This window comes from Neoarius graeffei, chromosome 25, assembly GCF_027579695.1.
Source record: "Neoarius graeffei isolate fNeoGra1 chromosome 25, fNeoGra1.pri, whole genome shotgun sequence".
Lineage (NCBI taxonomy): Eukaryota > Metazoa > Chordata > Actinopteri > Siluriformes > Ariidae > Neoarius > Neoarius graeffei.
Genome location: NC_083593.1, coordinates 57,435,380 through 57,457,799, shown reverse-complemented (window position 1 = coordinate 57,457,799; position 22,420 = coordinate 57,435,380).

Here is a 22,420-nt window from a genome sequence, read left to right as displayed (position 1 = left end):
ACGCGTTAGTAAAAGTTGCCATGTCTTTTACCTAACGCGGGCCTTACTGCAGGTCTATTTATACTAATTAACATATTCAGTGTGGAATAATTGAGGGAGGAGACGGGGCGGGGAACGGGGCTCGTGCATGTGCGCCGAATTCCACGTTGATTGGGATGTACAACAGGAGAGTGCGTGGAAACCTTCGTACGCACTGATTAATACATCCGGATTTTTTTGGTCGTACGCAAATTTCCCGATTTTGACGTGCGCACATATTTAGTGGGAAATCCACGCAGGTCTTTGTACATGAGGCCCCAGGTCATCACAGGGCTATAATAATAATAATAATAATAATAATAATAAAATTATTTTTATTACTACTAAAATCTCTGATCGCTGTTATGATGCTCGTCTAAAATCCACCAGCTGAAGGACAGCAAACTCACAGGACAGCGACGGACACATGAGCAGCAAAGGAACATGCTAATGGGCAGAAAATCATCTCCTTCTTACCTCAAGTTCAGTTTAGTTCATGTCGGATTCCACCATGTTTTCCTTTCCGAACAGACTGAAATGGTGGTGGAGAAAAAGAGCACTGGGGGCGTGTCTATAAAAAGACTGACAGGACTCCCGTGTAAACACAAAGAAGCATAACACAGACTATAATGCACTTATTCCGAGGCCATGGCTTAAACCATTTATAGTATCATGTTCTAAATATTTTCCAGATTATTTCTAATAGTAAAATAAATGGAAAAAATCATATTATTGCATGTTTAAGGAAAATAATTGCTCCTAAAGCTGTCCTGCCTTTCAGATTTTTCAAGTGTAGGTCATAAAAAGAATTTTCCCGACACCTAATTATTTTTGTTTAGTGACCAAAAGCTACTGAATTCGAATCACAGACTTCCAATTTTATTTTATTTTATTTTTTTAAAGAGAACAATTAATGAGTTTATCTCCACGTGGCCCTAAATTCTCTGCTATTTTTTCCTGCTTCCCCATGACCCAATTCAAGATACTACGTCATGCATCACGTGGTGGGCTTTCCCCGTTCGCGCAAGGCATTGTGGGATACAAACAGAAGAGAAAAATGGAGGACGTGAGTGTGCGAATGAAACGTGAAAGAGCGACTACAGTAACGGAAAGAAAGCGAGAAGAAAAGATGTGATGTTATATACGAAGGAAAGGAAACGCAGGACCAAACTAATAAATATGGGCGCTCAGCGAGCACCTCGGTGTGATCAGCTGTTCGTTTAGCGACAGAATGATGGAACTGTCAGTGCACGCTCAAAGGGAAACCTGTAGATGGCAGTAATGCAACACTGTGGATGCCAGCTGCTGTAAAACCCAAAAGAAGAAGAAGGTAAACCTGTGCATGCGCACACGGACTTCCTCTGTCCGCTTGACTGCGCCAAGTGAGCGATTTCATGCACATTATTTGCTTTAATCCCCTCAAATTCAATAACTTCCCAACCACAGAATGGCCTGATATTTTGTGAGATATTACAGAAATAAACAGATATCACAATCACCACATTTCAGAGGGAACTAAATTTCACCGAGTTTATGAAATCAAAAGGCCGTTTAGCTTTAAAGGCAGGATATGTGATTTTTTTTTCATATTTCTTGAAATTCTCCTTACATCCAGACAACAATGAATAAACCAAATGCTCTGATAATATAAAGAAGAAAATCTGTTGTCTGTGGCCGTAGCTGGGCTGTAAAACTCCCATCCAATTATTTCACTCGGTCTGAATGAAGTGATTGGACGTCCTACCTGTCTGTCTACCTGTGCACTCACTGCGAGCCTTCCACAAGGTGAGGCAGATATATTGCTAAAGTTAGCGAGCTAGCCGACAGCTATGAGTATTAACACTAGCCACGTTTGGGGTTTACATTCATTATGATAATGTGAGGTGTGAATGAGACATGAGGAAGATGGCGGCTCACGATTGTGCAGCGGCTTCTAGCTCTCCTGTTGGTGTACATTTATGTTTTTTGTTTGTGTTTTTCGTAATGTTCCCATGTCAAGGTCTTACGAACAAGTATAGCCATACTGAACTAATCAAGATAGGACTACGATACAACACAGCCATTATGAGAGCCTTCCAGGAGGCTTATTACATCCCGGAGGATATAGCCAGACCTCCGGGTGCTCCGTGGATTGTTGTTGGTAGCAGCAGGAGACGAAGGCGGTGACGGGAGAGAAAGCAGAAGCGAGGATGCCGGTCGGGCCTGCTAGCCCAGCTAAGGAAACTACCACACAGACCTACACTGCCAAGCCTACTACTCACCAACACCAGATCCATAGCACACAAAATGGAGGAGCAACTACACACGGAACTGCTGCGTGATGATTATCACTGAAACCTGGCTGAACCCCCTCATCCCGGATGCCGCCGTGCAGCTAGCAGGCTGAGCTAGCTACCGGCAGGACCGAGACAAGAACTCCGGCAAGACCAGAGGAGGAGGACTTTGCATTTTTGTGCATAAGGAATGGTGCACCAACAGCAGGATTGTTGCCCAGCACTGCTCACCTGACCTGGAAGCCCTGTCGGTAATATGCAGACCATTTTATTTACCAAGAGAGCACACCGTAGTGACTGTTACTGCCATCTATATAGCCCCCGATGCTAACGTTAGCACAAGTTTGGCTCACCTGCGAACCATAGTTAACAAACTGCAGTGTGACCACCCGGAGGGAATTCATATTGTAGCAGGGGACTTTAACAAGGTGTCCTTAAAGACTGTACTCCCCAGCTTTTTCCAGCATGTAGGTTGTGCTACTAGAGGGAACACCACACTAGACCATGTATACTCTAACATCAAGAAAGCATACAGAACTACTCCTCTCCCTCATCTGGGCCAGTCAGATCACATCCAACTACTCCTGATCCCAGCATACATCCCTGTCAGAAGGACTATACAGTCAAGTAGAAGGACTATCAAAACCTGGCCTGACACTGCCCTATCCCAGCTCCAGGACTGCTTCCAACAGGCTGAATGGGACCTGCTCTTTCAAGGCGACTTAGATGGTGACACAGAAGTTGCCCTGGATTACATCACATTCTGCATGGACAATGTCACAGTTGAATGTCGCATCAGGACATATCCCAATCAGAAAGCCTGGATGACGAGAGAAGTCAAGAGACTCCTGAGGAAACGTAATATCACCTTCAGGTCAGGGGATAAAGAACAGTACAGCTCTGCCAGAGCTGATCTGAAGAGGGGCATCAAGGAGGCAAAGGAGGCATATAAAAGGAGGGTGGAGGCCTACCTGACAGACAACAATCCGCGCAGAGTGTGGCAGGGAATACAACAATTAACCAACTACAAAGGCAGCACTGTCAACAGTACCACCAACACTGATGCCTCGCTGGCTGAGGAGCTGAACCATTTCTTTGTCAGGTTCGAGGCTGACAGACCTGCAATAGACCTGCTGTCTCCACCAGTTCTCACCAGTCACACTCTCACTCTGCAGGAGCATGAAGTGAGATGTTCACTGAAGACCATCAACCCACAGAAGGCAACAGAACCTGACGGAGTGCCCGGCAGAGTCCTTAAATCCTGTGCAGACCAGCTAGCAGGAGTCTTCACCAGAATCTTCAACAGCTCCCTGTCACAGGCCATTGTACCATCTTGTCTGAAAATCAGCCACCATCATCCCCGTGCCAAAGAAGCCAGCTCCAGAGGACCTTAACAGCTACAGACCAGTTGCACTGACACCTGTTGTCATGAAATGCCTGGAGAAACTGGTGCTACGGTACATAAAATCTAGCCTCCCAGCCTCTTTCGATCCCCATCAGTTTGCATACTGGTCAAACAGGTCCACGGAGGATGCTATCACCATAGCGATGCATGGTGCCATCTGGAACACAGCAACACCTATGTGAGAATGCTCTTTGTGAACTACAGCTCGGCATTGAACACCATCATCCCGGACATCCTCATCAACAAGCTGCTCCATTTGGGCCTCTGCACCCCCATCTGCACCTGGATAAGTGATTTCCTCACCAACCGCTCACAAGTTGTCCGACTGGACCCCCACCTCTCCTCCACTATCACACTCGGTACAGGTGCACCGCAAGGGTGTGTTCTCAGCCCTTTGCTATACTCCCTGTACACCAGTGACTGTTCCTCAGCTCATCCCTCCAACACAATCATCAAATTTGCAGATGACACCACAGTCATCGGTCACATAGTAGAGGGAAATGATGAGACACACTACAGGGCTGAGATCGAGAGGCTGACAGCATGGTGCCATAATAACAACCTCGAGCTCAACATATCAAAGACCAAAGAGATGATCCTGGACTTCAGGAGGAAGCAGCATATGGACCCACTGCCACTCTTCATAGAAGGTGCCATTGTTGAGAGGGTCCACACCTTCAAACTCCTGGGAGTCTGTATTGCCGACGACCTCTCCTGGACAGCTAACACCACTACCATCATCAAAAGGGCACAGCAGCGTCTCTACTCCCTGAGACTGCTAAAGAGAAATAACCTAAGGGAGATGCTGCTGGTGGCCTTTTATCACTCTGTTATAGAGAGCATACTGACGTACTGCACCACAGTGTGGTATGCAAGCTGCACTGTGGCACAGAAAGAAAAAAAAAATCACTGCAAAGGATCATCAGGTCTGCAGAAAAGATCATTGGCCGCTCCCTGCCCACACTTGACAGCATCGCCTCATCCTGTTACCTCAGCAGAGCAAAAAACATAATCAAGGACTCCTCTCGTGGGCGGCACGGTGGTGTAGTGGTTAGCACGGTCGCCTCACGGCAAGAAGGTTCCGGGTTTGAACCCAGCGGCCGGTGAGGACCTTTCTGTGTGGAGTTTGTATGTTCTCCCCGTGTCTGTGTGGGTTTCCTCCGGGTGCTCCGGTTTCCCCCACAATCCAAAGACATGCAGTTAGGTTGATGTGAGGTGGCCTTGGGCTGAAGTGTCCTTGAGCAAGGTACCGAACCCCTGACTGCTCCCCGGGCGCTGTAGTGTGGCCGCCCACTGCTGTGTGTGTGTTCACTGCTTCAGATGGGTTAAATGCAGAGGATGAATTTCACTGTGCTTGAAGTGTGCATGTGACAAAGGTTTCTTCTTCTTCTTCTTTTCTTCTCTCACCCAGGCCATGAACACTCTCAGTTACTTCCCTCAGGAAGGCGTTACAGATCTGCCAGAATCTGTACAACCAGATTCAGAGACAGCTTTTTCCACACAGCCATCACAACTCTAAACATTCACTTACAGAAATAGGACTTCATCATGCTGAATGATTATCTTACCTGGTTGCACTGCATTTGCACTTTCCAGTACTGTGATTTTTTCTTCAAAAAGAGGAAAAGGGGAAAAAAATATTTTTACATACTGCCTAATATCTATTTTTATACTGTTTCTTATGTGACCTGTCCTATGATGTGTATGTATCGGTATGAGTTTGGTATGAGAGTATGGCGTGAGTGAGTGTATGAATGTATACTTCTATGCACCAGAAGGAGTAGCACTTTAAATTTCGTTGTGACAATGTCTTACAATGACAAATCAATGATTCTGAGATAGATGGTTATGACATCACACTCTACTCTCCTCCCCCAGTGCTCTCTCTCATGGATTTGTCCACCAGCAGTAATCAGACAGTTCACGTGTTTTGGAGGCATGGCTTTGGAGGGAGGGGCTAAAGGTAGGGGTGGGATTTTTCCACTGTATACTTTCACAATCTCTGACTGGTTTCTCCAGAATGACCTACTGCAGCTTTAACTGGAACTTTGTTACACAACTTTCTCAGCGAATCAGGACATCAGGACGTTTGCAGAATCAGAAGCCTGAACTGCAGTAAACAATAATTCAGTGTGCTGCAATGCTGAGAACATTGTTTCGTGGTGTTCGTGTCGGTCCAGAGTCCAGCACAGGCTCAAGATTTTATTCCTCAAACACATCTCATTCATTTGAGCAGGAAAACCATCACCATGTGAGAGGACGCAGATGGATACAGTGAAGACCTGATGCCTTTAAAAAGAACAGTCAATTCTGACATCTGAGGAGATCCTGACCAATCACAGGGAGGGGGTGGCCCTGGAGATCGTTTCTGATTGGCTGTCAGATGAGGGCAGAGTTACTGGAGGTCAGCAGTTCTCTCAGTGTGAGACATGTCTGTTAGACGCTGGAGTGAATTTCTGAGCCTCTGATAACAAACACGTCCTGTAGCCAAGGAGCAAAGTTCAGCCATGTGCCGTTGGACTGGATCACAAAATTATTTCAGACTCTGTTTAAAATTAACCAGAAAAACATTCTCAGCTAACCACCAGAAGCTTATGAGTTTTAATCCCAGCCTATGGCAGAGAAACTTACTCTGCATACAGGAAACTCCATATGGTTCAGAGTGCAAAGGTTTGCATCCCCTATAGGTTTTGAATGAAAAAAAAACAAAACAAAAAGAAAAACTACACTCACCAGCCACGTTATTAGGAACACCCATCCATCCATCCATCCATCCATCCATCCATCCACCTGCAGCAGTTTCCTGCAGTTCTGTAATCAGCTGATCCCTCGACGGCAGCACGAGGCATCAAATCCCACAGATACAAATCAAGAGCTTCAGTTAATGTTCACAATGTTCAAACATCAGAACGGGAAACACTGTGATCTCACAGCGAAGTGTGACTTTCTTTCACTGTGGTATGGGTGTTGGTTTGATCCAGATGGACTGGTTTGAGTATTTCAGAAGCTGCTGATCTCCTGGGGTTTTCACACACAACAGTCTCTAGAGTTTACACAGAATGGTGCAGAAAACAAAAAACACTGAGTGAGTGAGCGACAGTTCTGTGGGTGGAAACAAACACCTTGTTGATAAGAGAGGGTCAGAGGGAAATGGACAGATTGGTTTGAGCTTTTTTGCCAGGAAGGATATAATAACTCATATAATCACTCTTTACAACCGTGGTGAGCAGCAAAGCATCTCAGCATGCAACAGCAGACAGAAGAACACACTGGGTTCCACTCCTGCAGCCAAGAACAGCGATCTTAGAATCAACATGTTCCTATTAAAGTGGCCGGGGAGTGTATTTTACAATTTATCTACACATCATAAAATTTAAAACATTCATGTGGTATGAAGGTAGGATGGTGCCATATATCCGAAGAAGAGCAGACTATGATTTGCAAACCCGTAATTCGCAACTTGTGAATGCGCATCTCAGAGTTTGTAAGTGTAACTTCAGATCCACACATCTGCAAAAAGCAAACTGCAAGCATATTTCACAACTTGTGAAAGCGCATCTTCGAATTTGCACTTGTAACTTCAGATCTGCAAAGCTGCACAACAGGATTTGCATGTGCAGGTTCATGTGCAGGTTCCTATTTGCTCGCTCAGTTGCGTCATCCTTCTCACGTGATTTCTGGCACAATTCACTCGGATGGATTTGAAGGAAACGATTTGCGCGCAGAGACCAGGAATGCCTGTTCTACCACTTTTGTCCAGGAGGTGGCAGTGTGGTTATTGGCCATGCAAAGTCGTATATAGGGAATAATATCTCAACAAACGGCTCTGTGTGGCCATGAATCTTGGTCTGCGACACGGCGCCACGAAAGCATGGAGGGAAGAGGTGTTCAACAACGTGTAAGTAACATTATGGTTTAAATGTCTTATAGTTAACTAACTCTGTAATATACACGGTTAGTGAAATTATCCTATTTGAGGTAATGTGCACGTAAAAGCAGCCTTGAAGAATGAGGTAATTAGGCTATCTTGACAGGCTAAGTTGGCTAACTATATTGTAAGACACATGTAGTAACATTTACAGTTAGCGAAATTATCCTAATAGAGGAAATGTGCGAGCGATACAGCTTGAAGAGTATAGGTCAGGGGTGTCAAACCTGATCCATAAAGGGCCTTGTGGCTGCAGGTTTTCATTCCAGCCATGCAGCAGCACACCTGACTTGGCTCATTCAATCAACTGAACTGTCTTCACACAGTCAAATACTTGCAGCCACACCCACCCTTGATTAAAGGGTGGGTGTGTCAGTTGATTGAATAAGCCAAATCAGGGTGCTGCTGCATGGCTGGAATGAAAACCTGCAGCCACACGGCCCTTTATGGATCAAGTTTGACACCCCTGGTATAGGTAGTTATCTTGAGAAGCTACGTTAGCTAACTGTATATAGTAGGCTAACGTTTCACAGCAGTGGCGAGCTGACCATCGGGAGCACTCCTGGTGGCCTGACAGTTAGCCTGATTTAAACAGTCAACTTCACCAGCAATAATATAGTAAGCAATTAAACACACCTATGACAATGGGCAACACTGGATTGTGGTATATTAAAACGCGCTGCCTGTCTTTGGGCTGCACAGAGTATCCGCCTCCACTGAGAGAGGAGAGGAGCAGTATTGTTTTTTCCTGAGTGCTGCAGTGACTATTGGCGGCTTTCCCTCCTGTTTTTCAGGAAAAAAACGATATTCAAACAGAGAACTTAATTGACATAAGGAGAGACCATTTTTAAATCTATTTTGTACATCATTTTCCCCTAGACATATAAACTTGTTTATACGACTATGGTTTTTCGATATTTTCTCCGCTGTCCATGATTTGTCAGTCAATAGTTATTTGGCTACCGGTACTTTACTACTGTTATTGTTACCATTCATAAGCGCATTGATATGGAACGGTGATTACTTTTTTGGGGACTACTTCAAAGGTAGGCCATTTATATGACGTTAATGGCCACCCCATCAGCCAATCAAGGAAGAGGATCCCATTGTTAAGGGAGATAAAAGTGCAGTAACTGATGCAGAACCTATGTATGTTTGCTAAGTGCCTTTCATGTATAGTACAATAACAATGGAAAATTGTCTTTTATTTACAGGCACTGTTGCGTCATGTCCTTCAAAGACTGCTTACACGCCTGGAACATGTCCTGCAACAGCCACACCTGGACATGGACTTCATGCAGTTTGTATGTTGTCAGGAGAGAGTTTTTCTCAGTGCCATAGCAGGTCAAGTCACTATTCCAGCAGAGGTAATTGCAGGAATAGATGAACTGGACTGTGCGATCAACACTGAGATTGATCAAGGAAAAGTAACAGCATTGAGTATGGAGCAAGGTGCAAGAGGGCGCCCAAAGACACTCATTTCTGACGAGCAAATAAGCAGCCTGTTGGAGTTGTCGTTCCCTGTACCGACAATTGCTGATTTACTTGGGGTGTCCATCAGAACAGTGCGTCGGTGGATGGAGGAGTTCAACCTTAGTGTTAGGGCCTCCTACAGCCAGGGCCGTAACCAGGATTTTTCAAATCCCGAGGTCAAACATTGCGATACATCTTATTTGCCAAAAAAAAAATGTCCTAATATGGTGACTTTTCATACATTTTGGAAACGAGTCAAAATCACAAGCCCAACAAGATGAACATGTAGGTGAACATGTTTATTTTAACAATTTCAAAACTGCACGATCACAAAAGTAATGTGTGTGTGCGTGAGTGAGTGTGGGTGAGTGAGTGAGAGTTTGAGTGAGTGATGGAGTGTGAGTGAGAGTGAGAGAGAGAGAGTGAGTGAGAATGAGAGAGTGAGTGAGTTAGTGAGAATGTGAGTGTGGGTGTGAGTGAGAGTGAGTGAGAGAGTGTGAGTGAGTGAGAATGAGTGTGAGTGAGTTAGTGTGAGAGAGAATGAGTGAGAGAGTGAGTGAGAGAGTGTGAGTGAATGAGTGAGTGAGAGTGACAACGCAATCTAGCCGAGCCTGAATGGACTTCAACTGCTTTTTAAAAAATATATGCCTTTTCAATAGCAAAATACTAGACGGTTATTGGACAAAACCGACTAAAACGCTACATTCGGAGACTGAGACCCCGTCCACACGTAGCCGGGTATCTGCTAAATCGAAGATATTTTTCTACGTTTTGGCCTGTCATCCACATGAAAACACATCAAAAACGAATATTTAAAAAAACTCCGGGCAAAGTGAAGATTTTTGAAAACTCCGTGTATGCCTTTTCGTGTGGACAGAGATAACCGGAGTTTTGCGTTTTAGAACGTCACAATCTGCGCCAAAAAAATGACAACAAATCTGCCCTGACGTCAAACGTGCAACCTTTGTTTACTGCAGAATCCAGATTAAGCATGGACTTAAGCTAGCCGCACACCACGGCGATCCACGCGGTACCGAACCGACCCATTTCAGAGCCGACTCCCGACAGGGCACGCACATATCCCCCGACTGTTGACGAGTGCAGTCGCGATTGAAGCGACACGTGACAACTTAATAGCTTTGTGATTGGCTATTGGATATAGTTACTGTTAAATCCAACACTTGAAGATGCTACAGGCTGAATTACAAATGACACAACATGGAATATGTAGCGCACTATCTAGGCTGCATGAGCTATTATTTCCAACCTTAAATAGTGCACTTATATAGGGGAGTTAAAGCGATTTGGAATTCAGCCACACAACTTGAGCAGAGTAGCTTTCCAGCCCACTGTGTCTATGGATAAAGCTTCAGTCTATGGAATTACAGTATATACCTGCATTAGGTGCTACCAACACGTATTTCTCGCGCTAGAAATTGTGTTTAATGATGTCACGTGTTATATGCGAAAGATATGATTGGCTATTGCTAGCGACTCTCGCCGATCAGTCTGCCTCCCGATTAGTTTTTCGAATCGGCTGTGAGATGAGTCGGTACCATCGAAAACTAGTCTTTACGCCTGACTCGCGACTTCAGTTGGCTCGGTACGCTGAAAATCGGCGTAGTGTGCGGCTAGCTAAAGAGTAATGGATCGGAGTAGTGCCTTGAAAGCGTTAATTATTGTGCTGGTGCTATTTACATGTTTAATTTTAGAAGCCCAACTACTGCTCCAAGAGCACAGGCGATGTGATTAGGGGGTCGGATTTGGGGAAATAATGCCATCTACAGGTTTGGAATGCTTATGAATGTGATTGAAAACGCAGATGTTCGGTTATGTGTGGAAGGGATTTTTTTCGAAGACGAGGTGGTGTGGATAAAACATTTTTATAAACGGAGGGGGGGGAAATGTTCGGTTTTAAAAATACCCGGCTACGTGTGTACATGGCATGAGCCTCACTGGAGATGGGAGTCAATAAGAGGGGCGGGACAAGACTTCCCGAGAGGAGGCTCATCTCCAGCTGGTGATTGGAGGAGGAGCTGTGAACGCGGCTAGGCTGCTCATGATTGACAGAAAGCAGTCAGAGGCGGTACATCATGTTGTAAATAAAATGTGAACATAAGTTTGCTACCCGTTTTCATTTCCGTTCGAAAATACAACCAATGATCAAAACAATAGTGTCTTGTGTTCCCGTTAGCCTATAGTCTGGTAAGTTAGCAAAATAGCTCAAGTCTCGTCAGCACCCAGTAACTTCATAAACAACAGGTCACGACTGTCCAGCCTTTTCTGATCTGAAACGCGCCAAATCACATCGAGAGAGAGAATAAAAGTTTGTGCCGCCTGGAAAACGAAAATCCTATCTAGCTAAGTGGCTTCGACTGTTGTTGCTTGAAATGCTAATTAAAATTGCACTGTTAATGATCATAAGCATTCCGGCACATAACTGTCAGTGACTGGCAAAATGAACTCCCCTTCTTCCCTCTTTCTTTTTCTCTCACTTGTTGACTTTCCAGAGCTGAGTTTGGTTTGTTTTAGTGTAGTAGACTTCTTCATCTTATGTCAGTTTTCAGATTCCACGACTAATTGACAAACTGGCTGGCTGCGGAGTCGGACCTTGATGAGAACACTTCTCAGCTCTTGTGTATCCCGCGGTGCTGAGCTGACTATCGCGAGGCTGCCGGATATGAAATGTTTCCAATGTCAGATATTTCAGCTTCGTTTAAAAATGATTATGTGGACTTTATTTTTAGACAAACAAATGAGAACAGGGGGATGCAAGCTGAATTTAGAATTTTCCACCGATCAAAGTCACAACGATTTTCATCATATATTAATTTCACATTTCTGAGTGAAAAAAAAAAATACCGTGGGAAAAAAATGCCGAGGACATGACCTCGGTGTTCTCAATGGTAGTTACGGCCCTGCCTACAGCAACCTCTCAAATGAGCAGCTTGATGGGATTGTGTCTGAGATTAAAACCAGGATGCCACATGCAGGATACCGCATGATGAAAGGGGCATTGGAGGCAGAAGGACACAAAGTGCAGTGGGATCGTATCCGAGCATCACTGCATAGGGTGGACACCCTTGGTGTGTATTACCGCATGATAAACCTTGGGTGTGTGGTGAGACGGAGCTACTTTGTTCCGAGCCCATGTTTCTCATGCACATTGACACCAATCACAAACTGATCAGGTTAGGTTTTTTTGTTTAATCATGCCTGATGTTTAATTAAAAGTGGTGATATTCACAACCACCGAACTAAAGGAGTTTACTGTGTGGAAGATAGTCAAAGGAGTTAAGTTGTAAGCAACTGGACTTCTTGTTGGAGCTTGAAGACCGTTCACCTTTTATCCCAAAGGCTTTTTCAGTTCTGGCCTGATGTTTGAAAACCAGGAATTATATCTCTGGATCACTGGAGGTGTAAACCACACCCCTCATTCCATGACAAAGGGTCACATAAGTCACCCGTCAAGGTGTGAATTGGAGTGAGACCTGTTTACCCTGTGAACAAGTGTTTCACATGGGATCATGACTTTGTTTTAATATCACTTTCAGGTGCTAAACATTCCCCTGCTTGACTGGGAAAGCAGTGGACTGAGAACAGATCCAAACCCTGGGGTTACTGTGCCTTCAATTGCTTGCCCTTTGAGCAGTGCACAAATGGAGGAGTTGAAACAAAGAGTCAATCCAACGGCTCCATCTTTGTCCTTTGGCACAGACCAGTACCTGGCAACTCTGCAAGTGGTGCAGAATATGATTGCAAGTTAAAATATTGTAGTTACCACAATGTTAATGTCCACTTTTGTTACTTAAATAAATAAACATGCTGATGTTTTACAGTGCTTTTAATGTTTTTTTTTTCCCTTCTTCACTTTTTAGATGTTGACACACTTAACAGGCAGTGCTTCTACAAAGACAAAAACAGTCATTCCAGAGAACCTAAACCTTAAAAAAATTGAATGAAATTACATGAAAGGTTGCATATACTGTAGAAAGTCAATCAAAATAACTTTATGCCTGTGTCACTTGTTATATGAGCCCAAATCCAGTGTTGCTTGTTTTGATGCACGCCTCTAGGTCCTTTTGAAACTGCCTGAAATCAGTGTAATGAGTGGGAAGACGGAGTGTTTCAAAACAAGTTGCTGCTCTTGGGTACTTTGATGAAGTCATCGCGACAATGAGTTCACGGGGCAAGACCTCCCATCCAGTCCAAAAACGCAGCAGTTCTTTCCGGTCATTGCTGGATGCTGCAGGTGAAAGACCAGATGTCTGTTGACCATACTTTACAAAATGATGGATTCTTGAACAAATTGAAGTTGGGTGGTCTCTGTTTACATCCATGTCCAGTCATAATCAGTATTAGCTGCAGCATGTATATGGATGGTATAAGATACTAATACTAAGACACTTAATACTGATTATGAGTGGACATGGACGTAAACCGAGAACAGTCAGACATTAACTGACACAGCATGTTTACATGACAAAGTAAAATATAGAAAATATTCTTTAGACGTTACAAATAACTGGTCACCTACCATTCTCAATAAATTCACGAAGGTATCCTCCATGCTTTCGTGGCGCCGTGTCGCAGACCAAGATTCATGGCCACACAGAGCCGTTTATTGAGATATTATTCCCTATATACGACTTTGCATGGCCAATAACCACACTGCCACCTCCTGGACAAAAGTGGTAGAACAGGCATTCCTGGTCTCTGCGCGCAAATCGTTTCCTTCGAATCCATCCGAGTGAATCGTGCCAGAAATCACGTGAGAAGGATGACGCAACTGAGCGAGCAAATAGGAACCTGCACATGCAAATCCTGTTGTGCAGCTTTGCAGATCTGAAGTTACAAGTGCAAATTCGAAGATGCGCTTTCACAAATTGTGAAATATGCTTGCAGTTTGCTTTTTGCAGATGTGTGGATCTGAAGTTACACTTACAAACTCTGAGATGCGCATTCACAAGTTGCGAATTACGGGTTTTACAAGTGCAAATCATAGTCTGCTCTTCTTCGGATATATGGCACCATCCTACCTTCATACACACCATGTGTTATAAAGTAAATCTGAATGTAAAAGACGTTGGAGGTGTTCATTATAAAGGTAAAGTGTGGACGTGCACATTATTAGAAATGTTTCTCATTTCTCTCTTCATTTAAAGCAGAAAGGCTGAGTCTCGGTTCTCTCTACACTTTCACTAACCTTCCAGTTTTTAATGTAAACTTTCCTCTCTGTTGTAAAGTGACCTTGGTTTGAGGAAAGGAGTTATCTAAAATAATAATATTTATCATTATTAAATGTTAGCAGTCATATTGGTCTGACTTTTCTAGTGTGTGTTTTTTCCACAGCAGCAGGTCAGGGCCACGTGAGGAGCTGTGTTCGGGGCCACGTGAGGAGCTGTGTTCGGGGCCACGTGAGGAGCTGTGTTCGGGGCCACGTGAGGAGCTGTGTTCGGGGCCACGTGAGGAGCTGTGTTCGGGGCCACGTGAGGGGCTGTGTTCGGGGCCACGTGAGGAGCTGTGTTCGGGGCCACGTGAGGAGCTGTGTTCGGGGCCACGTGAGGAGCTGTGTTCGGGGCCACGTGAGGGGCTGTGCTCGGGGCTTTTCTGCTCCACTTACACTCATCTGAGTGAAACGTTACAGCTGAGACTCCGTCTGCCTCGGGTTTTTCCTCGCACGGCTCTGTTCCTTCCATACGATCAAACGGACCCAGTGTCAGTCCCCCTCAATGAAGTCGACCACACGAGACATGCTCGAGGCCCAAAATTTGCTTCCTGAGTTTTAAACCAGAGCTATGAGGTTCAACATATGAACAGCTAATAAAAGTGTGTGTCTGATAAAAGTCTTTATCCCACAGTGAGATTTCCATTTTGGTGAATCGAGCCTCATTCAGCAACATTTGACATAATTGTGTCTTTTTTTTTTTAAACTTTTTTACTCGACTGCTCAGATCTGCTCCTGGATTAGATCCTGCTTCATTTGCATTTCCATTTAAACAAACAAACAGCCGGTGTGCAGTAACACAGTGTACAGTTCTGATCTTTACTGAGTTATGCAACATCCACATTTCTGAGCATTTCCACACTCAAAAGTGCTGAGATTGAAAAAAAAAATAAAGGAAAATTCTGGGATATTTACATCTCAGATATCAAATTTTTTGATACACCCTGTATTCCGAGCGCTACACATGGAGACGAGTTTCCTTTACTAGAATGTGGACTGGAACATAAGAAGCCCAGTCCCAGGTCTTAATATAACTCTGTGGACTGTCCTGTTGTGGGACAACATGATGGGAAAAGACTTCCAGGGTTACACTTTCATCCCTGGAAAGTATTTAATGGACTAAAATTAGAACACATTTATTTAAAACACATACAGGTGTCTGTTTTTTCTACTCTGATTCACCAGAATTACTGTAACACAAAACCTCAACAGACTGTAATCCCAAAATCCATGTCTTCAAATAAGATCCAGGAAAAAATAAGTAAATAAATAAAACCCCCACTGTTGTAAGCATGTCGTCAGGCCTGTGATGCGCCCTCTAGCGGGTCGACAAGCAAATTTGGTAGCTAGCTTACGTTAATGGTGGTTATCTTGTAGACAGTGTTTATAACAGTGATGTAAACGTTGTCATGCACAACAGGCTTACAAACTTGCAAGGACTGGCTAAAAATTCTAATATGTGCCACACAAATAGGTGAAAGACTGTCAACTTCTCCCAGATTAACTTATTGTGTTTATCAAAATGTCATAGTCAGAGTTAGTTTCAGCGAGCTGCATGGCTTTCATCAGAAGTAGCTAGTGTGTCGTGAGCATGAATGGAGTAGGACAGGGGATGGCTCACAAGAAAGCTCTTTTTTACATAAATAGGCTACGTTTGTGACCTTGGTCGGATATTAATGCAGTAATTCAGCTAAGAAACCCGAACTTTCTGCAAGGAAGCCCTGCTGCGATCAGCACAGCTAATGGCTACGACATGGCAAGTTTGCTTCGCTTGTGTCTCTGTATTGTTTTTGCTTCCATGGGAAGGAAGGACAGCCCTTGCCATTTTCTCTGAAGCTTATTAAGAACTGTATGAGGTCCACCATGGGCCAAGAGAGGCTCTCCAGACTGGCACTGATGTCAATTGAATGTGATGTCCGCAGGTCTTTGGACATGGAGGGTATTGTGGCTGCCTTTGCTGAAGCCAAAGCCCGCAAGCAGCAGTTTTAGACATTTTGCCCATGATTCTAGTTGTGTATTCTTAAATTTTTATGTGTTTTTCTATACCTTTTGCACTTCTCTGTGTGTGCTGGTTCTTATTAAGATTCTTATTCATGTTTGTAATCATTTAATCACCATTTGAAGTTATTTCTACTTGTGTATATACTGTAAATATTTAGTGTTGTGTTATTTGCACATTTTATATTACTCTGTCTTATTTTCATATTTTATATATATATATATATATATATATATATATATATATATGTGTGTGTGTGTGTGTGTGTATTTTGTCTATTCTTGTGTTTAATTGGGTTTGATAATTATTTATAATAATGTAAAGAGTTCATTTAAGTAAAAATCGTAAGAATGATTACAATATGTGTGATGTTTATTTATTAAGTCTTCAGTGGGTAGGCGGCCATAAGGCCTTTCGTCGAGGGGGGGATAATTATGGGCCCCAGATCCCCCTTTGCCTAGGGCCCCCAAATAGCTTAAAACAGGCCTGCATTTAAACCATTTCATTTATCAGTGAATCTCTCTCTAAGACTTACTCACAGGTTTTCCATTTCCAAAAGTTTAATTCTATGTAAAATTCTACTAAAATTGTATTAAATTTAATACTTTTTTTTTTAATTCACATGCTGCATTTTCACTGTTTTAGATCCATACTCTGGGCCAATGAAAAGTCTAATTATTAATTATGAAAAATGTTTTACAAGCTTTAAATCAGTTGCACTAAGGATCTATTTATTTATTTAATTTATTTATAAATGTCGGTCCTGGCGGCACAGTGGTGTAGTGGTTAGCGCTGTCGCCTCACAGCAAGAAGGTCCTGGGTTCGAGCCCCGGGGCCGGCGAGGGCCTTTCTGTGTGGAGTTTGCATGTTCTCCCCGTGTCCGCGTGGGTTTCCTCCGGGTGCTCCGGTTTCCCCCACAGTCCAAAGACATGCAGGTTAGGTTAACTGGTGACTCTAAATTGAGCGTAGGTGTGAATGTGAGTGTGAATGGTTGTCTGTGTCTATGTGTCAGCCCTGTGATGACCTGGCGACTTGTCCAGGGTGAACCCCGCCTTTCACCCGTAGTCAGCTGGGATAGGCTCCAGCTTGCCTGCGACCCTGTAGAAGGATAAAGCGGCTACAGATAATGAGATGAGATGTCGGTCCTTATACAGCTCAACTAGAGCGCCATCTAGCTGTGAATCCGTTTGTATTTCTGTTAAAAACAATTAACAAACCTAAATAACTGTACTGATTATTTATTGCAGATGTTATTTGTGCAATCACACATTACAGTAATAATCTGATTATTCACGAAATAAAAATAGGCTTTTGAAATTGTCAGCGTTTGTGTAACTAATAAAGTAAAGCAATTCTTTCTTAAAAATCAGAAACTCAGAAAATTTTCTTCAAGGTGTATCAGTAATTCTCTAACACACCCACATGCTCAAGTCTGCTTTGATTCATTTAATTTGCTTTAATTTAACTTAATTATAACAATCATTACTAATCAATAATAAGTATTAATAGAATTTCCCGCATTTTTTTACAGCCTTTTGATTTGTCTTTATTCTTCACACAGTCTATTAATCAAATTTCACCATCAGTGGAGAAAAAAAACAAACAAAAAAAAATCCGTTTTGCCTGTGCAATCCACAATGACCAAAAATAAAGACAAACAAACAAATAACAATGATAAAGGAAAATAACATTCTGATTTTTTTTTTAATTATTCCATGATTCATTTATATGATGAGTTTCATCAAACCTCTGTAGATTAATGGTTAATTTTCTGTGGTATTAACCTGATCATAACGATAAAAAATAAACCAAATATAATCTCATCTCATTATCTGTAGCCGCTTTATCCTGTTCTACAGGGTCGCAGGCGAGCTGGAGCCTATCCCAGCTGACTACGGGTGAAAGGCGGGGTTCACCCTGGACAAGTCGCCAGGTCATCACAGGGCTGACACATAGACACAGACAACCATCCACACTCACATTCACACCTACGCTCAATTTAGAGTCACCAGTTAACCTAACCTGCATGTCTTTGGACTGTGGGGGAAACCGGAGCACCCGGAGGAAACCCACGCGGACACGGGGAGAACATGCAAACTCAGCACAGAAAGGCCCTCGCCGGCCACGGGGCTCGAACCCGGACCTTCTTGCTGTGAGGCGACAGCGCTAACCACTACACCACCATGCCGCCCCCCCAAATATAATAAGAAAGGAAAAAGTTCACAACAATACAAGCATTGAAACATTCCCCACAACACTCCACCACCACCACCAGCCAGAGCGAGTCTGAAATCAGAACACGGCTAAAACACAAAAATCATAGAATAAAGTTCAAGAAAACTGGAATGAAAAAAACCCCTCCTGACTGATTATTCTTTTAGCTGTGTGAGGAGTCAAGTGAAGTTCCTGCTACTGCGTCCAAACGGATTCATTTTCAACATTTACAAACTTTTATTTACAACCCCGTTTCCAAAAAAGTTGGGACAAAGTACAAATTGTAAATAAAAACGGAATGCAATGATGTGGAAGTTTCAAAATTCCATATTTTATTCAGAATAGAACATAGATGACATATCAAATGTTTAAACTGAGAAAATGGATCATTTAAAGAGAAAAATTAGGTGATTTTAAATTTCATGACAACACCACGTCTCAAAAAAGTTGGGACAAGGCCATGTTTCCCACTGTGAGACATCCCCTTTTCTCTTTACAACAGTCTGTAAACGTCTGGGGACTGAGGAGACAAGTTGCTCAAGTTTAGGGATAGGAATGTTAACCCATTCTTGTCTAATGTAGGATTCTAGTTGCTCAACTGTCTTTGGTCCTTTTTGTCGTATCTTCCGTTTTATGATGCGCCAAATGTTTTCTATGGGTGAAAGATCTGGACTGCAGGCTGGCCAGTTCAGTACCCGGACCCTTCTTCTACGCAGCCATGATGCTGTAATTGATGCAGTATGTGGTTTGGCATTGTCATGTTGGAAAATGCAAGGTCTTCCCTGAAAGAGACGTCGTCTGGATGGGAGCATATGTTGCTCTAGAACCTGGATATACCTTTCAGCATTGATGGTGTCTTTCCAGATGTGTAAGCTGCCCATGCCACACGCACTAATGCAACCCCATACCATCAGAGATGCAGGCTTCTGAACTGAGCGCTGATAACAACTCGGGTCGTCCTTCTCCTCTTTAGTCCGAATGACACGGCGTCCCTGATTTCCATAAAGAACTTCAAATTTTGATTCGTCTGACCACAGAACAGTTTTCCACTTTTTGTGATTTCCAATACAGAAGCATGCCTGTATGTGATGCAGTGCCGTCTAAGGGCCCGAAGATCACGGGCACCCAGTATGGTTTTCCGGCCTTGACCCTTACGCACAGAGATTCTTCCAGATTCTCTGAATCTTTTGATGATATTATGCACTGTAGATGATGATATGTTCAAACTCTTTGCAATTTTACACTGTCGAACTCCTTTCTGATATTGCTCCACTATTTGTCGGCGCAGAATTAGGGGGATTGGTGATCCTCTTCCCATCTTTACTTCTGAGAGCCGCTGCCACTCCAAGATGCTCTTTTTATACCCAGTCATGTTAATGACCTATTGCCAATTGACCTAATGAGTTGCAATTTGGTCCTCCAGCTGTTCCTTTTTTGTACCTTTAACTTTTCCAGCCTCTTATTGCCCCTGTCCCAACTTTTTTTGAGATGTGTTGCTGTCATGAAATTTCAAAATGTCTCACTTTCGACATTTGATATGTTGTCTATGTTCTATTGTGAATACAATATCAGTTTTTGAGATTTGTAAAATTATTGCATTCCGTTTTTATTTACAATTTGTACTTTGTTCCAACTTTTTTGGAATCAGGGTTGTATTAAAGAGTGATATGTTTAACATCCACATGTGGAAAGTTTGTTCCAAATCACAGACAGCAGGTATGAGAAGTCTTCGAGCCACTTCCTGTTTTTGCACGCTATTTTATCGTTATAGATTTAATTTAAAATGGATTACGTTGACTTTTTGTTCAGGAATCAACTGATGGTAATCTGCATTTTAGAAACTGAACTCTCGCGCTTAGACAGATATTCAGAAAGAGTCTTTACTCAGAACTTTGTGGAAGCAGCTTTGGCTTTATATATAAAAAAAAAATAATAATTATAGATTTGATTTTTCTTGGCTTATTCTCTACCAGCTTTACACACCTGAATTTCTCCCATTCTTCCTCGCAGATCCTTGATCAAGCTCAAGGAGGCCATAAGGCGAGTGTGTGAACGGCCATCTTCAGCTCTCACTTCACGGATCTTTTACAGGGTTCAAGTCAGGGTTTTGACTATACGCTTCGGGTTGTTGTCATGTTGAAAGCCGAACCTTCACCCCAGTCTGAAGTCGTGTGCACTCTGGAGCAGGTTTTCCATAGTCATGCTGCTAAATCATCCAAACCCTTCAGTTCCTATCCTCAGTGACCTTTCAGCAGTTTTTGACATGAATCACGACACAACACCCTCCTGTCCATCCTCATGAGTGTTGGAATTCGGGACATAGCATGGTGAGAATTTGTTTCTTACCTGTAGGAACGCTCCAACCAAGTGACAAAAACTCTATCAATCACACAAACAGACCCATAAAGCTGCTTATTAAAAACTAAATCAGTTATCATGTGCAATTTCATCAGTTAAAAAGAAAACACAGTCTCTTACCTGATCCTGAGTTCAAATATCTGGGGTCAGCTGGAGAAAGTAATGGTGAGTGTGGAAGAGAAGAGAAGAACGGAGAGCAAGCAGGTTGGAATGGATGGAGGAGAGGGTCAGGAGTGATGTGTGACAGAAGAGTGAAAGTGGAGAAGACAGCAGTCAGAGCAGCGATGGCGTTCGGTCTGGAGACAGAAAGGCAGGAGGCTGAACTGGATGGAGCAGAGCTGAAGATGCTGAGATGTTCACTGGGAGAGAGACAAAGACAGGATTAGAAATGAGAATATTAGAGGGACAGGACATGTAGGACGGCTTGGAGACAAAGTGAGAGAGGTGAGATTGAGATGGTTTGGAGACGTTCGGAAGAGAGATCCAGGGACTACTGGGGAAAAAATGCTGGAGATGGAGTTGCAGATAGAAGGAAAAGAGGAAGCGCAAAGATGAGATTTATGGATGTGGTGAAGGAGGACATGAAGATGGTTGGTGTGGTGGAAGAAGATACAGAGGACAGGAGGAGATGGAGGGACATTATCCACTGTGGAGAAACCTAACGGGAACAGCCGAAAGGAGGAGGAGAAAAAGAAGCAGCTCTGACCTCATCCATAGCAAACACCAATAATAATAACAATAATAACAACTCAGAACCAAAACATAATCTGTTCCGTTATTATACACTTTATTTAATGTCTTGTGGAGGAAAAATAACCAAAATCTTAAACATGATGGCTTTTCATCACCTGCACTTTTTCAACAGAAAGAGATACAAAGGAAAAGTTTCAGGAAATAAATAAGAGAAATCATGAGGATGATGATGATGATGACGATGAAACACTCTAAACCAAATGGAAATTATACAAGAAAAGTAAATGTCCTCTGGTTAATATCCATGCACACAGCTTCAGTCTCTTTTCTTCAGGACGAGACGTGCAGAGTCACTGTTTTACTGTTCGACTAAATTAAACTTTGGTCATCGTAGCTTAAACATTTAAAATCATCTTATTTATATAGTTTAAAATAAAAAAACTTTTTTTAAATGATAAAAAATGAGTAATAAACATTACAAATACTTGAAAATACTAAACAATAGACCCCTTTCACTGACGTCACCCGAAACCGGAAGTAAACAGACCCTGCGCCATTTTGGAAGACCAACAAACTCGTGATAAGGGGATAATAACGGCAGCGGTATGTGAACCCACGAGAATAAAGTGGAGTGGCAAACGACTTAAACAAACAAATCTGAGCTGTTTTATTTATGATTTATTGGCCCAACAGTAGACTTGAAAGAAACCTGTGTGAGACTTGGCAAAAACCTGTGGATATAATGGATAAGTCTGTGCATGATCTGCGGACACTTTGAGGTAAGCAAACGCAAGAAATTCAGATTTAAAACATGCTAAAGTGGCCTCAAGTT